The 17935-nt window shown below is 37.6% G+C and overlaps 1 long non-coding RNA gene across 1 annotated transcript in view; it reads right to left on the reverse strand.

The window, feature by feature from the left end:
• Window positions 1–1300: 1300 nt before the first annotated feature.
• LOC115296112 overlaps window positions 1301–17935 on the reverse strand; it is a 70521-nt gene continuing 53886 nt past the window's right edge. The window contains exon 3 of the long non-coding RNA XR_003910734.1: window positions 1301–1693. This is a non-coding gene — a long non-coding RNA (uncharacterized LOC115296112). The remainder of the gene's footprint in view (window positions 1694–17935) is intronic.

A 17935-nucleotide genomic window follows, 5' to 3' on the forward strand; every position in this document is an offset into this window, starting at 1 on the left:
GTTAAAATATCTCCCTCTTTAGCTCTCCAGGCACCTCTTGACTGTAGAGAAAAGCACCCAGTGCCTCTGACCCAAGCTATGTTTTTTTTTTTAATTTTAAAATGTTTTTTTTTTTATGTATTTTTAAGAGACAGAACGAACAGGGGAGGGTCAGAGAGAGAGGGAGACACAGAATCTGAAGCAGGCTCCAGGCTCTGAGCTAGCTGTCAGCACAGAACCCGACACGGGGCTTGAATCCACCAACCAAGAGATCATGACCCGAGTCGAAACTAGTTGCTCAACCAACTGAGCCAGCCAGGCGCCCCCCAAGCTATATTTTAACTGAAGGGCAGCTACCCTCTGACAATACTGTCTGCATTAGGGAATGGGGAGAAAATGGTTTAGATAGGCCGACATTACTGTTGGCTGCCCAGTGGAGTGAAGCAGCAAACAAAGAAAAAAGAGCCTTCCTGGAGAACAAAAGTTAACAATTAATGATTTAACAAATATGCCCACATTCTGGTTCTTCAAAAAATTTGATAAAATGGAAAACACTTTGAGAACTCTAAAGAAAATACTCAAGATTAGGAATTAAAATAACCAGATATAACTAAAGAGAGAAAAATATAAGGTAATATTTTTTATACCTTTAAGCTACTTTATTTATATGTTTTGTTTAAATCCATGGCTTTCTAGGAAAAAAAATAAGTTCACAAAATTCAGCCATTTTTCCTAAACTATGAAAAACCAAAATAAACCAAATGTTCTAGGACCTAATGATATTTTGGAAAAGATCTTTCAAAATTTGAAGGACTAGGTAGTTCATAAAGTAAATGAAACATAAATGAGGTGCCTGGGTGACTCAGTCAGTTAAGCATCCAACTCTGGTTTCCACTTAGGTCATGATCTCAGAGTTCATGGGTTCAAGTCCTGAGTCTGGCACTAGGCTGACAGTATGGAGCCTGTTCATGATTCTTTCTCTCTCCCTCTTTCTCGGTACCTTCCCCACTTGAGTTTGTGCTCTCTCTCTTCCAAAATAAATAAACTTTAAAAAAGAAGCATAAAACCAATAGAAAGCCTTAAAATCATTTTATGATTATTATAAACATTGCACAAAACCTGTTTTGCAAATGTATATTTGAAAATTTTAGGAGAAAAATTTCAGGTCAAATCCAAGTATTCCTATGTCCAAGGATGATATATTCTGAAAATATCAGGAAGATTTAATATTATATTTCTTAATAAAATAGGCTAAAATATATTTTCTAGATCAAGGCAAACTCTTGCCCTCCAGGAAAACAATGACAACGACAACAAAAAATGAACAACACAGAAACAAAAACAGTCATTTGTTGCAATACTACATCAGTTCCCAATAAAAATTCTCAGTACACTAGAAGGAAAATGGTACTTTCTTAATATTATAATGAGAATCTCAACCAACAGCTGCATCGCCCCTCAGAGAACACTAGGTCCCCTGTACAGAATACATTACGGTAATGAATGATAGAATCATACCCTCTCTGGCAGCTGGTGAATTCCTACTCAAGAGTTTCTTCTTTCTTTCTTCTGCTGATAGAACCTCCATATGATTCAGGCACCAAGTGGCCATGTACTTAATAGGATGCTGGGTCCCTCTCCGGTCCCAGAGGCTGAACTTGGACAAACTGGAGCCAATCCTGGTAATATTTGGTTTGCCTGGGTAAAGACTGCCCTGGAAAAGAGCAAATGGTAAAGTTCTGAAAATGAAATGTGAGAGGTCTCTTGTGGGGCTTCTAGGGAAATGGGCAAAATTGATGCATCAAAGTCACTATCTGGTTTTAGTGTCAGAACATGAAACCTGATGCTGATGCATCCTTCTTGCAGCTATGGGGAGCCAACTTCCTAAAGAGGGCAGAGAGGAAAGATGGAAAGAATCTGGACTTTTTTTATGTTTATTTTTGAAAGAGAGAGAGAGACAAGAGTGTGAGCAGGAGAGGAGAAGAGAGAGAGGGAAACACAGAATCCAAGGCAGGCTCCAGGCTCTGAGCTGTCAGCACAGAGCCTGATCCAGGGCTTGAACTCACAAACTGGGAGATCATGACCTGAACTGAAGTTGAAAGCTTAAGCAACTGAGCCACCCACACAGACCAAGAATCTGGACTTTTTAATGATGTTGCAGAGATACAGTAAACAGCCCTAGAAGAATGCTATTTTAAGGTTATTTGAAGTGAAATAATTAATCTAATGCATTGTGTAAGCCACTTTTACTTGCAGTTTCTGCTAAGTAGAGCTGAAGCCACTGATACACTTTGTTTACCAAAATTATGAACAGTGTTTTGGAATTAGGACAAATTGAATAAAACTGGCAAAATAGACAAAAAAAAAAACCCTCTGAGATTTTGACAGAAAAAAATTTAACTTTAGAAAAGGAAGGAAAGCATGACTATTATTTGCAGGTATTAGGTATTCCTGTCTCCTTGGCAAACTCAAGGGAATAGTAGTGATGTCTGGTGAGTGTCCCTGAGGTTGCCCTTTTATGAGGTCAACATATGGGCTCATCAAATGCTAGTTTTATAAGGAGACTTTTGTTTAAGTACCAGATCGTTCCCTAATATAGCAATAGCCTTTGTTTTAGATGGAAACCTGAATCTTGATTGTATTTTTTTATTTTTATTTTTTTTAATAGTTCATGATCAAGTTGGTTTCCACATAACACACAGTGCTCTTCCCTACAAGTACCCCTCTCCAGGACCATCAAAGGCCTTCAGCATTTTGTTCTCAGCATTCAGAATTCTCTCATGATTTGCCTCACTCCCTTTCCCCAATTCTTTCCCCCCCTTCCTCCTTCCCATGGACCCCTGTTAGGTCTCTCCTGTTAGACCTATGAGTGAAAACACATGGGATCATTCCTTCTCTGCCTGACTTATTTCGCTTAGCATGACTCCATCTAGGTCCATCCATTTTGCTACAAATGGCCAGATTTCATTCTTTCTCATTGCCATGTAGTACTCCATTGTATATATATATACCACTACTACTTGATCCATTCATTAGTTGATGGACATTTAGGTTCTTTCCATGATTTGGCTATTGTTGAAAGTGCTGCTATGAACATTGGGGTGCATGTGCCCCTGTGCATCAGCACTTCTGTATCCCTTGGGTAGATCCCCAGCAGTGCTATTGCTGGGTCCTAGGGGAGTTCCACTGATAGTGTTTTGAGGAACCTCCACATTGTTTTACATAGCGGTTGTACCTGTTTACATTCCCACCAACAGTGTAGGAAAGTGTGAGTTTCTCCACATCCTCACCAGCATCTATAGCCTCTTGATTTGTTCATTTTAGCCACTCTGACTCATGCGAGGTTATATCTCAGTGTGGTTTTGATTTGTATTTCCCTGAATGATGAGTGAGGCTGAGCATCATTTTATGTGCCTGTTGGCCATCTGGATGTCCTGTTTGGAGAAGTGTCTGTTTAAGTCTTCTGCCCATTTCTTCACTGGATTATTCATTTTTTGGGTATGGAGTTTGGTGAGTTCCTTGTAGATTTTGGATACTAGCCCTTTATCTGATATGCCATTTACCACTATCTTTTCCCATTCTGTTGGTTGCCTATTAGTTTTTTTGTTTCCTTTGCAGTGCAGAAGCTTTTTATCTTGATGAGTTTCCAATAGTTCCTTTTGGTTCTTGATTCCCTTGCCTTTGGGGATGTGTCGAGTAGGAAATTTCTGCTATTGAGATCAGGGAGGCTATTTCCTGCTTTCTTCTTGAGGGTTTTGATGGTTTCCTGTCTCACATTCAAGTCCTTTATGCATTTTGAGTTTATTTTTGTGAATGGTGTAAGAAAGTGGTTTAGTTTCATTCTTTCGCATGTTGCTGTCCAGCTCTCCCAGCACCACCTGTTAAAGAGGCTGTCTTTTCTCCATTGGATACTCTTTCCTGTTTTGTCAAAGATTAATTGGCCATACACTTCTGGGTCCAGTTTTGGGCTTTCTATTCTATTCCATTGGTCTGTGTCTGTTTTTGTGCCAATACCATACTGTCTTGATGATGACAGCTTTGTAGTAGAGGATTGTGAAGCCTCCCATTTTGGTTGTCTTCTTCAATATTACTTTGGCTATTTGGGGTCTTTTGTGGTTCCATATGAATTTTAAGATAGTTTGTTCTAGCTTTTAGAAGAATGCTGGTGCAATTTTGATGTTGATTACATTGAATGTGTAAATTGCTTTGGGTAATAATGACAATTAACAATGTTTATTCTTCTGATCCATGAGCATGGAATATTTTTCCATTTCTTTGTGTCTTCTTCAGTTTCCTTCATATGTCTTCTATAGTTTTCAGCATACAGGTCTTTTACATCTTTGGTTAGGTTTATTCTTAGGTATTTTATGGTTTTGCATACAACTGTGAATGGGATCTGTTTCTTGATTTCTCTTTATGTTGCTTCATTTTTGATGTATAAAGATGCAACCAGTTTCTGTACATTGATTTTGTAGCCTGCGACATTACTGAATTCAGAAGGCTTCTGGTGGAGTCATTTGGGTTTTCCATGTAAAGTATCATGTCATCTGCAAAAAGTGAACGTTTGATGACTTCTTTGCCGATTCTGATGCCGTTTATTTCCTTTTGTTGTCTGATTGCTGATGCTAGGACTTCTAGCACTATGTGAAACAACAGTGGTGAGAGTAGACATCCTGTTTTCAGGGGGAAAGCTCTCAGTTTTTCCCCATTGAGGATGATATTAGCTGTGGGCTTTTCATAAATGGCTTTGATGATGTGTAAGTTCCTTGTATCTCAACTTTCTTGAGGGTTTTTATTAAGAAAGGATGCTGTGTTTTGTCAATGCTTTTTCTGCATCTATCGACAGGATCATATGGTTTTTATCTTTTCTTTTGTTAACGTCATGTATCACATTTTTGGATTTGTGAATATTGAACCATCCCTGTAACCCAGGAATGAATCCCACTTGATCATGGTGTATCATTCTTTTTATAGGCTGTTTAATTCGACTTGTTAGTATCTTGTTGAGTATTTTTGCATCTGTATTCATTAAGGATATTGGCCTGTAGTTCTTTTTTTGTTGGGTCTCTGTCTGGCTTAGGAATCAAAGTGATATTTGCTTCGTAGAATGAGTCCAGAACTCTTCCTTCCATTTCTGTTTTTTGGAGTAACATGAGAAGAAAGCAGTGTTAACTCTGCTTTAAATATCTGGTAGAATTCCCCTGGGAATCCATTCAGCCCTGGGCTTCTATTCGTTGGGAGATTTTTGATAACTGATTCGATTTCTTCGCTGGTTATGAGTCTGTTCAGATTTTCTATCTCTTCTCATTTGATGTTTGGTAGTGCATGTGTGTTTAGGAATTTGTCCATTTCTTCTAGATTGTCCAGTTTGTTGGCAAATAATTTTTCATAGTAATCTCTGACAATTGCTTGTATTTCCAAGGGATTGTTTGTAATAGATCCATTTTTATTCATGATTTTGTCTATTTGGGTGTTCTCCCTTTTCTTTCTGAGGAGCCTAGCTAAGGTTTATCAATTTTGTTTATTTTTTCAAAAAACCAGCTTTTGGTTTCATTGTTCAGTTGTTTTTGTGGATTCTATATTGTTTCTTTCTGCCTTGATCTTTATTATTGTTCTTCTTCTGTTGGGTTTGAGGCACTCTTGCTTCCTAGTTTCCTTAGGTGCTCTGTTAGATTTTGAGTTTGTGCTTTTTCTACTTTGTGGAAATAGGCCTGGATTGCAATAAACTTTCCTCTTAGGCCTGCATTTGCTGCATCACAGAGAGTTTGGATTGTTGTATTTTGATTTCATTTGTTTCCATATATTTTTTTAATTTCCTCTCTGATTGCCTGATTGGCCCAATCATTCTTCAGTAGGGTGGTTTTTAACCTCCAATTTTTTGGAGGTTTTCCAGACTTTTTCCTGTGGTTGATTTCAAGTTTCATAGCATTGTGATATGAAAGTGTGCATGGTATGATCTCAATTTGTTTGTATTTATGGAGGGCTGTTTTATGACCCAGTATGTGATCAAGCTTGTAGAATGTGGCATGCATACTGGAGAAAAAAGTGAATTCCCTAGCTTCAGGATGCAGAGTTCTAAATATATCTATTAATTCCATCTTTTCCAGTGTGCTGTTCAGATCCATTGTTTCTTTAGTGATTTTTTTTGTCTGATTGACCTATCCATAGCTATAAGTGGAGTATTAAAATGTGCAATTAACACATTCTTATCAATAAGATTGTTTCTTTTTGTGATTAGTTGTTTTATGTATTTGGGTGCTTCCGAATTCGGCACATAGATGTTTATAATTGTTAGCTCTTCCTGATGTAGAGACCCTGTAATTATTATATAATGTCCTTCTTCATCTTTTGTTACTGCCTTTACTTTAAAGTCCAGTTTGTCCGATATAAGTATGGCTACTCAGGCTTTCTTTTGACTTCCAGTCGCAGGATAAATATTTCTCCATCCCCTTACTTTCAATATGAAGATGGCAAATAGATGGATTTTGGTTTTTGATCCATTCTGCTACCCTGTATTGTTTGGTTGGAGCATTCAGTCCCTTTACATTCAGTGTTATTATTGAAAAATGTGGGTTTAGATTCATTGTGTTCTCTGTAGAGTTCATGTTTGAATTGATGTCTCTGGTGTCTTATATTCCTTGCTACCTTTCTCTCATAGAGTCACTCTTAGGATTTCTTGTAGGGCTGGTTTGGTGGTGATGAATTCTTTCAACTTTTGTTTATTTGGGAAAACCTTTATCTCTCCTATTTTGAATGACAGGCTTGCTGGATAAAGAATTCTTGGTTGCATATTTTTCCTGTTCATCACATTGAAGATTTCCTGCTATTTCTTTCTGGCCTGCCAGGTTTCAGTAGATAGTGTAACCACTTTGATAGGTTTCCCTTTGTATGTTAGGGCTGTTTTATCCCTAGCTGCTTTCAGAATTCTCTTTATCTTTATATTTTGCCAGTTTCACTATATGTCATGCTGAAGGTAAATTCATATTACGTCTTAGGGGAATTCAATATGCCTCTTGAATTTCAATGTCTTTCTTTTTCCCTAATTGGAGAAATTTTTGTCTATAATTTGATCAAGCACCCTTCAGGACCCTTTTCTCTTTTTTCCTCTTGAGGAATTCCTATGATATGGATATTGTTCCGCTTGATTGTATCACTCAGGTCTCGAATTCTCCTTTCATGCTCCTGGATCAATTTCTCTCTTTTTCTTGGCTTCCTCTTTTGCTATAACTGTGTCTTCTAATTCACCTATTCTCCTCTCTGCTTCTTCAATCCGTGCAGTGGCAGCCCCCATTTTATTATTCACCTCATGTATAACCTTTTTTTTTAACTCATTACACCTATTTTGAAGTTTCCTAGTCTTTGTATCAATATCTTCTCTGACAGCTTCTATGCTTTTTTCAATCCCAGCGATTAATTTTATGACAATTGTTCTAAATTCTTGTTCTGTTATGTTTCTTGAGTCTGTTTTGAGCAGTTCTGTAGCTATATTTCTTCCTGGGATTTATTTAGAGGAGAGTTCTTTCATTTCATCATTTTGCCTAGCTTTCTGTCTCTTGTCAGTTTTAAAACTCATTCTGCAGTGTGTACCTGTTAGTATTGGTCTATTAAAGGAGGCTCTTTGACTCTCTAGGGTCTGTCATTTCAGGAGATGTTCTTTGAATGGCGTCTCTCAGTTTCTCTTGTTATGCCTCTGATTAATTTATTTCCTACTCAGTGACATTTGGAACTTTCCACTATGTGTGCTTTGGCTTGTTTCTTGAGGTAGCCCTAAAACAGTAAACAGATAGACAAACACACAGGGAACACAAGCATGCAAACGCACTAACAGAACAAGTAAACAAGCAAACCAAAAGGGGAAAGAAAAAAGGAACAGGAAAGAAAAGAGAGGACAAGAAAGGAAAAAAAGAAGGTGGGGGGACAGCATAAAACCTGTGGAGGGGGCAGATAAGAATGAGATAAAGGAAAAAAGTTTGGATGGTAAGAGTTGACCTAAGCACAGCAGTGCATAAATGTTGGTCTTTCCCAGACTCCAGGGGGGTACGGGAGAAAAGAAGGAAATAGGGAAATAGAGAAGAGAAAACAAGAGAAAAAGTTAAAAAATAAAAATAAGAAGAAAAGAGAAAAAAGCTAATAATAAGATGAAAAACAAAGCTGCTCTCCAGTGCATATGGGCGTGATTTGATGTAGGTTGGTCGGGTCTCAAGGGCTGCTCTCCGAGGCCCCGCCTTAGTGGTTGCAGGGAGAAGAGTGCAGAGCCCCCAGCCCCCTCAGACCATGCATTGCCAGCCACTCTCTTGATTCCAACCTTCCCGTCCCACAGGCGGGTCAAATTGTTTCGGTTTTCTAAGTTCCGCCAGATTTCTAAATCCTAGTCCACGCACTTTATTGCTGCTGCCCCAGTTAAAATGATATCCGGCAGGCAAGTGGCTTTCTGGCTGGGACTGAGTAGGGGACTGGGGAGCCAGCTTATCCCTGGCTGTGCCTGAAGTCAGCGAGCTGCTGGGCCCAGGGGAGAACAGGCCTGCTGAGGGGGGACGGATTCCGCTCTCTGAGCCCAGTGGCTCTGTCCCAGGCTGAGGTCTCCCCTCTCCAGAGATCACCCTATGAGTGTTTCAGTCTCTCCTTCTCTCCCCCTCGGCTCTCCACTGGGCTACATGGCCGTCCACATGCAGCCCTGCACGGTTCTGTGTCACCTCTGGACTCAGGGCTCTCTGTGGCCTGGCACCAGGTTTCTCTTCCAGCTCCGCTTTGGGCCAGTGCTCCCTCCCCCAGAGTCTCCGGTCCCAGTTCGCACTCACTCAGGTATCCACGGGGCTGTAATCACTAAGGGGTCTGTGGGAGCACCTTTGTTCTTGGAGATCAGAATGTTGTGGCTCTTAATTCTTCTCAGTTTGATAATTTCGGGCAGCAGCTCCCTACTTAGAGCTCCCTACTTCTCCGTCATCTTGCCTCTGGTCCTGAATCTTGATTTTAATAGAACTCTTTGATTTTAGAAGCCAGTGCTAGGTTTGGAAGGTAAGAGAATTAGAATCACAGCTCATTGAATTTTCACAAAGTGAAAAACTACAACCATGATACAGAACAAGAAACAGAATATTGCCAGCATCTCAGATACCATCATGATAACTATTTATCTCTCCAATGCTGATGAGGTTTTGGGTTCAAAGGAGTTTTTTTTTTTTTTAACTTTTTATTTTGAAATGATTTTGGACTTGTTACAAAGAGTCCCCGTGTACCTCTCACACCATCTTGTGTAATGTTAACGTCCGTTGTACATAACTATACTACAGTTGTCAAAATGACATTCAACGTTGGCATTATGCTCTTAGCTAATTAGATTCTATTCACATTTTACCAGTGTTTTTGGTTAATGTTCTTTTTTTCTGTCCCAAAATCCAATTCAGAATTCCTCGTTGCATTTTGTCCTCATGTCTCTCAAGCTCCTCCAATTTGTGACAGTTCCTCAGTCTCTCCTCACCTTTTATGACTTTCACATGTGTGACGCGTCCTCAGGTATTTTGTAGAATGTCCATCAATTTCAATTTATGTGATGTTTTCTCATGCTTCCGTTGAGGTTTTGCATTTGGGGAAGAATGCCACAGAGGCGATCTGACTTCTCAGTGCACCTTGTCAGAAAGTACATGAAGTTCTGTGTCTTATCACTGGTGTTGCTGACCTCGAGGACTCAGTTGAGGTGGTGTTTGCCAGGCCCCTTCACTCTGAAGCTGTTACTTCCCTATGATAGTTCATAAGCACCTTGTATGGAGATACTTGGAGACTATGCAAATATCCTGTTTTTCCTTAAATATTCACTCACTATTTTTAGCACTCATCGGATGATCATGCCTACAGCAACTATCACTGTGGTGCTCTCATGGTGATTTTCCATTTTTTCATTTCTTGTACATTTATTAATTGGAATGTTTATATATTTTATATGAATGTGGGCACATGGATATTTATTTTATTCCTTGACTCACAGTGCAACACTGATATTATTGTTCAAATTGTTCTAACTTTGGTCGTGGGGAGCTCTTTTCAGATTTACTTCTGTGTCCTTTCAAAAGGCCCCTGGGTTTTTTTTTTTCTTTGTTTTTCATTTTAAAGCATTTTCCTACTTTTTGGTGCCAACCAGTGCTCCAGGCCTCACTTGTACTTTGTCTGTTCCTTCCCTGGAATTGACCACTTATCAAAGGAGCCTCAACTTCTTTTATTGGGTACTGGTATTTAGAAATCAGTATCTGGACACCGGGAGGGCTTATTGCTATTGGAGCGTCAGTGTTTCTATGCCTTATCAGATAGCGGTAGGAAATACTTCATATTACTTCATATATATTCATGCATCTATATTTGTTTGTATTTATCATCTGCCTGATCATAAATTTATCCCCACACTTCTGATTCCAGTGCAGCATCACAAAGTTTATTCTAGCATCCCTTCTTTGTTCAGTTGTAACATACAAAGTTTGCTGAGTGTGTGACAAATTTACCGACTATCGTACACTATTTGCCTTTAGTTTTCCCCATTTTTAATTGAATCATCTCTTTATTGAGTTAAGATTCTCTTGTCAGATATATGATTTGCAAATATTTTCTCCCATTTTGTGGACAGCCTTTTCACTTCATTGATGGCATCACTTAACTGCACAGAGCTTTTAGTTTTTATGAATTTCATTTTTACCTGTTCTTTCCATTGTCACTTATGATTTGTGTGTTGCATCTCAGAAGGCTTTGTCTAATCCAAAGTCACAAATACTACTTCTCTGCTTTATATTAAGAGTTTTGTAGTTTTTGTTTTTGCATTTAGATCTACAATTTACTTTGAGTTAATGTTTGTGTATGGTAAAAGCAAAGCACCCAATTTCATTCTTCAACATGTAAATATCCAGTTGTCCCTGTATCATTTATTAAGAAGACTTCTCTTTCCCTCATTTAATGGTCTTGGCTGGGTGGCTCAGTCGGTTAAGCCTCTGACTTTGGCTCAGGTCAGATCTCACGTTTGTGGGTTCGAGCCCCGCATCAGGCTCTGTGCTGACAGCTAGCTCAGAACCTGGAGCCTGCTTCCGGTTCTGTTTTCTTCTCTCTCTCTGCCCCTCCCTCTCTCATGCTGTCTCTCTTTGTATCAAAATAAATAAAACATTAAAAAAAAAGGTTTTAATGGTCTTGGCAGCATTGTTAAAAATCAAATTCACCATAAATGTAAGGATTTATTTCTGGACTTGTGATTCTGTTTAATTGATCAATATGTTTATTCTTATGAAAGTACCATACTATCCTTTTTTAAAAAAATATGTAGACTTTTCCTTTTTTTAAAAAATGTGTATTTATTTTAAGAGAAAGCATACACATGTGTAGGAGGGGGAGGGGGAGAGGGGGAAAAAAAGGGAGGGGAGAGAGAGAGAGAGAGAGAATATGAGAATGAGAATGAGAATCCCAGGCTGGCCCTGCGCTGTCAGCATGGAGTCCAGCATGGGGCTCAAACTCATCAACAGTGAGATCTGAGATAACGACCTGACCAAAATCCATGGCTTAACCGACTGAGGCACCTAGGTGTCCCACATGCTATCTTGATTAATATAGTTCTATTGTTAGTTTTAGAGTTGCGATGAATAAGAACTTTACATTCTTATGTTTCATTTTTAAAATATACAATATTATGCATTTCAATATGAGTTTTAGGATCAGCTTATCAATTTTTTCTGAAAAGCTATTGTCAACATTCCCTACCAGAGTGATACATTTGTTACAATGTGTAAACCCACAACTGACACATTATATTTACCTGAAGTCCGTAGCTTAAATTCTGGTTCGCTTTGGTTTTGTACATTCTTTTGGTTTGGACACATGTAGACTGACATGTCTTCATCATTCTGGTATCATACAGAGTATCTTCACCCACCTAAAGATTTATGCTCTGCTTGTTTATCCCTCCCTACTTCACAACTTCTGATAGCCCCTGATACTTCTTGCTATCTCCATAGTTTTGCATTTTCCAGACTGTTATAAAGTTGGAATCCTACAGTATGTGGCCTTTTCAGATTGGCTTCTTTCACTTAGTAATATGCATTTAAGATTCCTCCTTGTTTTTTCATGGCTTGATGGCTCATTTCTTTTAGCACTGAATAATATTCCATATTTAGCCATTCACCTACTGAAGACATCTTAATTGCTTCCAAGTTTGGTCAATTCTGAACAAAACTGCTATAAACATCCTTGTCCAGATTTTTGTGTGGACATGTTTTCAACTCTTTTAGATAAATACAAAGAAGTGTGATTGCTGGATCTCATGGTAAGAGTATGTTTAGTTTTATAAGAAACTGCCAAACTGTCTCTCAGCGTGTCTGTACCATTTTGCATGCCCACCGGCAATGAATGAGCATTTCTGTTGTTCCTCGTGCTTGTCAGTGTTTGATGTTAGAGTTCCAGATTTTGGCCTTTCTAATAGAAATATAGTAGTATTTCATGGCTGTTTTAATCTGCATTTTCCTGGTTACGTATGAGGTGGAACATCTTTTCATATGCTTATTTTCCACCTGTATATTCTCCTTGGTGAGGTAATAGTTCTAATCTTCTGCCCATTTTGTAATTGGGTTTTTTTCCTTACTATAGATTTTAATTAAGAGTTCTTTATATATTTTAGGTAACAGTCCTGAATCAGACATGTATTTTGCAAAGTTTTTCTCCAGACTTTTCATTCCTTTAACGGTACCCTTAATAGAGCAGAAACTTTTAAACTTAATACAGCTAAATTTATTGTTTTTTCCTTTCATGGATCATTCTTTTAGCGTTGTATGTAAAATATCATCACCAAACCCAAGATCACCTAAAATTTCTACTATATGATCTTCTAGCAGTTTTATAGCTTTGCATTTTACATTCAGGTCTGTGATCTATTTTGACTTAATTTTTGTCAGGGTTATAAGCTCTGTGTCTAGATTCTTTTTTTTTTCCCCTTCCTTTCTTTCTTTTTTTTTTTTTTTTTTGCATGTGGATGTCCTATTGTTCCAGCACCATTTGTTGAAAAGACTTTCTTGTGTTGCCTTTGCTATTTTGTCAAAGATCAGTTGACTATATTTATGTGGGTATATTTCTGTTCATCAATCTATTTTTCTGTTCTTTCACCAATGCCACACCATCTCGATTACTGCAGCTTTATAATGAGGCTTGAAGTCAAATAGTGCCAATTCTCCAACTTTGTTCCTTCCCTTCAACATTGTCTTGGCTATTCTAGGTCTTTTGTCTCTCCATCTGAACTTTATTTTTTTAAATAGTTTATTGCCAAGTTGGTTTCCACATAGAACCCAGTGCTCTTCCCCACAAGTGCCCCTCTCCATGACCATGGGGAATCAGTTTCTTGTTTGGCTTATTATCCACAAGATAACTTGCAGGTGTTTGGATTGTCTTTCTATTGAATATATAGTTTAAGTTAGGAACTCTCTATCCATGAACATGGATTATCTCCCCATTTATTTATTTATTTTTTATTTCTTTCATCATGGTTTTGTAGTTTTCCTCATATGTACCTTGTACACATTTTGACAGATTTATACCTATTATTTCATTTTGGAAGGTGCTGATATAAATGCTATAGTGTTTTTAATTTCAAATTCCATTCGTTCCTTGTTATACAGGAAAGCAATTGGCTTTATTATATTAATTTTGTATCATGCAACCTTTATATAGTGGCTTACTAGTTCCAGTTTCCTGGTTGATTTTTTTTGGATTTTCTACACAGTAGTTCATGTCATCTGTGAACAAGACAGTTTTAGTTCTTCTTTCCCAATATGTATAGCTTTCATTTCCTTGTCTTATTACCTTTAGCTAGAAATTCTGGTACAGTGTTAAAAAGTAGTGAGAAAGGTTTAATGAATTTTTTACTTCACTTTTTTTTAAAATTTTTTTAAATGTTTTATTTATTTTTGACACAGAGAGAGACAGAGCATGAGAGGGGGAGGAACAGAGAGAGAAGGAGACACAGAACTGGAAGCAGGCTCCAGGCTCTGAGCTAGCTGTCAGCACAGAGCCTGACGCGGGGCTTGAACCCACAAACGTGAGATCTGACCTGAGCCGAAGTCGGAGGCTTAACCGACTGAGCCACCCAGGTGCCCCTTCCCTTTTGTACTATATAGTACAAAATTTCAATTTTTTCTTATAATTTCTATTTCTTTACTGATATTTTGAAACATTATCAAACCTTCCTTCACTTCCTTTATTTCTTTAATCTTGGTTTCCATTTGATTTTTAAATATATGATGACATATGTAAGATGACTTAGGTATTTTTAAGGCTTTATGTACTAAATATGACATGTAGGCCATCTCAGAGGAGTTTCTTTTGCCTGCTTTTTTCCCCTTTCAATTACTAATTCCTATATGTGTGCATGTCTTGTAAATTTTGTTGAAAAATAATATATGGATGCCACTCTGGAATCTGATTTCATTTACCACTTCCCGAGGTCCATAACTTTTGTTATTGTTTGCTTCTTTATTTATTTATTCACTTGGTTAGCTATTTCAGTGAGACATAGGTCCCCCACAGTGCACCCTTTGATGTTGCACCTCAGAACACTCAGCTTCGAGCATGTACAGTCACCCTGACCAGACCACCTGCAACTCCTAATGATGACCCTGGTTTTAGCTGATCTCATTTAACATAAGTCTTTCTCTGTTCTCCCTGTCAAGCTTCTAGCTGGCCTGCCTAGATTGATGGCACACCCAATGGTAAGCCTCCACTAACTGCTCTACTGTTTTCCTTAGTGCCCTGGGGGTACAAATTGTGTACAAAAACTGATCCGGTTGAAATTGAACCCTTTGCTCAACTAGTCTTTAAAGCAAATCATCGAGGCTTGTTCTGACCATAAGAGGGCTCTTTTAGCTTTTCCCTATTCTTTTAAACTTCTAACTGGTCTGCCACTTTGCATGTTGCTATAATGGAGCTACGAGTTTCCTCCTAATCGCTCATAACCAAAATGTCAACTCTTTTTGATAATGCCCATAGACTTTAACTTCCCCAAACTGTGTTCTAAGTAAAGTCAGTTCTTTTTTCTTTTTTTTAAATAAAACCTTTTTTTTTTTTTTTAATGTGTGTTTATTTCTTTTTGAGAGAGAGAGAGCGAGTGCATGCACACAAGCTGGGTAGAGGCAGAGAGAGAGAGAAGAGAGTATCTCACGCAGGCTCTGCACTGACAGAGCTTGAACTCTGTGGGGCTTGAACTCATGAATCATGAGATCATGACCTGACCAGAAATCAAGAGTCTGACGCTCAGTCAGTTGACTGAGCCACCCAGGCGCCCCTAAATAAAGTCAGTTCCGTTGGGGAGAACTTTGGAGCTCTCTTTTCTTGGCCTGCTTCTATAATGTGCCTCTGCTCCCTAGGTGAGGTTGAAGACACTGATTTCTTTCTCAGAGTGACACCACTACTCTACACATTAGGTTTGGGTGGGGGTGGTAGCCACTAGCCTTGGCTTGTCTCTCCTGGCATGGAACTCTCACCATCAAAACAATGTGGGGTGAAGGGTCACTGGGCCCAAGAAATCTCAGCTTTCTCTGTCTGGAATAGGGCTTCTTCCATACAAGTTGGGGCTGGGTGGAGGAATGGAAAACCCAGACATCTTAGCTGCACTTGCCTGGAATACAACTCCTGCAACGTAGAACGAGGGAAGATGAATAAAAAATTCGATGACCTTCTCACAGTGGAAACTGTATCCTTAAAGGAGGAGCTTGGGGGAGGAGTGCCATCTTTTTGACAGCATTACCCAGAATACCTTCTATCACACTAACTGGACATGGGCAGGGAGGAGCCATGGATCAGATGCCATACTCTCCCTTTTCTTACCAAAATTTACATTTGGTAATTTTTCTCAAATGTTTCTCCACTTGCTGTACCTCAGATGATTTCCAGAGACTTACATAGATATTTTTTATGATTTTCACCATTTATGATTTATTGTCATAGAGATGATCCCTGGAACTTCTTATACTGCCATCCCCAAAGCCCCCTCTTATTCTTTTATCTGTGAAAAACTAAATGGAATTTATATGATTTCTCCCTTACATATGTTATGTAATACTCCACTGAAACTATGTGGTCTCAGAGTTTTCTTGTTGAAAGGCTTTAAGTAGGAGATAATGCCTTTCCTAGATCTAGAGCTCTTCAGGTTATCTAGTTTGTGAGTAAATTTTTGTATTTTTTATCTTTTAAGTAGTTGGTCAATTTCACATTGCCAAATTCATGAACATTGACTCGATCATAGTATTCTCTTTATATACTTTTGATGGCTGTGGGATTATAGGGATGTCCCGCTTTACATTTCTAACATTGATAATTTATTATTTCTTTTTTGTTGGTCATTCTGCATAGAAATTTATAAATTTTATTTTTTTCTCAAAAGAAGTATCTTTAGGTTGTATTATCATAATTGTTCTGCTTTCAGTTTCATTGATATCTGCACTTTTTATTATTTCTTCCTTCTGCTTATTTTTAGTTCAATGTACTTTTCTTTAGATGTTTGATGTGGAAGCTTATATTATTGATGTGAGATCTTTCTCTTTGTAACGTAAACATTTAATGCTATAATTTCCCCCCTATGTACTATATTAACATTACATAACTTTTGATATATTTTTAGAGTGTTTTTGTTTTGTTTTATTTTTGGTCAGTTCAAAATATTTAAAAATTTCTCCTGAGACTTCCTCTTTAACCCATAGGCTTTTTGAAGTGTTTTTAAATAAAAATATTTAGAAGTTTCCTCATGTTTTCTTTGTTATTAATTTTTAGTTTAATTCTTTCATGGTCTGAGAATATGGTGTATGTTTTCCATTAATTTCCATTCTTAAGGTTTTTAAATAATTGATTAAGTCTATCCTGTTGAAGATTCCATGTGTATTCTATTTTGCTGTTGTTATTGTTGTTAAATGCTAGTTATAGTTAGGTCATTATACTTAATAATATTTTTAGGTCTTCTATATACTTACTGATTTTTTCTCTAGTTCTTTTCTCCATTACTGAAAGACGAATGTTTAAGTCTCTATTCATACTTATTAGTTTGCTTATTTCTACTTTCAGTTCGATAGGTTGTTTCTTCATATATTTTGAAACTCTGCTGGTAAGTGGATAATATTAATATTTTTATGTCTTCTTGGAAAAACTGACCCTTTTTTCATTATTTAATATTCTTCTTTATCCCTGATACACTCCTTGATCTGCTGTCTATTTTGGTATTAATGCAACTGCTTCGTCTATCTTTTGATTAGTGTTTGTATAGCATATCTTTTTCGATCTTTCTACTTTTTTTCTATTTGTAGTATTGCCATATAGTTGGTATAAAGTGTTAGAAAAGTTTCAGGTGTATAAATAGTGATTGGACAATTCTATACATTACTCATTGCTCACCAGGATAAATGTTGTCACCATCTGCCACCACAGAATGCTCATGCACTGTTGATGGGAACGTAAATCAGTGCATCCATCCTTACACTTTTACCATGTGTATAACTATATTTAATGCGGCTGTCTTGTCGATCATATACAGGTAGTCCTTGTTCTTTCTCTAGCCTGACAATTTCTGTTTCTTCACTGGTATGTTTGCACCATTCTCATTTTAAGTGGTGCTGGTTAATATTGTTAGTTTAATATATACTAACTTTCTAGCTATTTTCTATTTTGCCTTTGTTTATTTTTCTCTTTTCCTGCAATTTCTTATATTTTTTTATAGTTTCACTGTATCTCCTTTATTGATAAAGATTTAGTTGTAGTTCTGGGGTTTACAGTATACATGTTTTACAACATACATCTCAAGTTAAATGTTGACATTTAGATAAGATTATGTGTAATACAGGAAACATAGAAAAGTATATTCTTAACTCCTCCTTTTCCTCCATCATGGTATTCTTGTCATACATTGTGGTTTTCTATAAACTATGCATGCAGTACGTATTCCTGCTATCTTTGCTTTAGA

This window comes from Suricata suricatta, chromosome 7 (assembly GCF_006229205.1).
Source record: "Suricata suricatta isolate VVHF042 chromosome 7, meerkat_22Aug2017_6uvM2_HiC, whole genome shotgun sequence".
NCBI lineage: Eukaryota > Metazoa > Chordata > Mammalia > Carnivora > Herpestidae > Suricata > Suricata suricatta.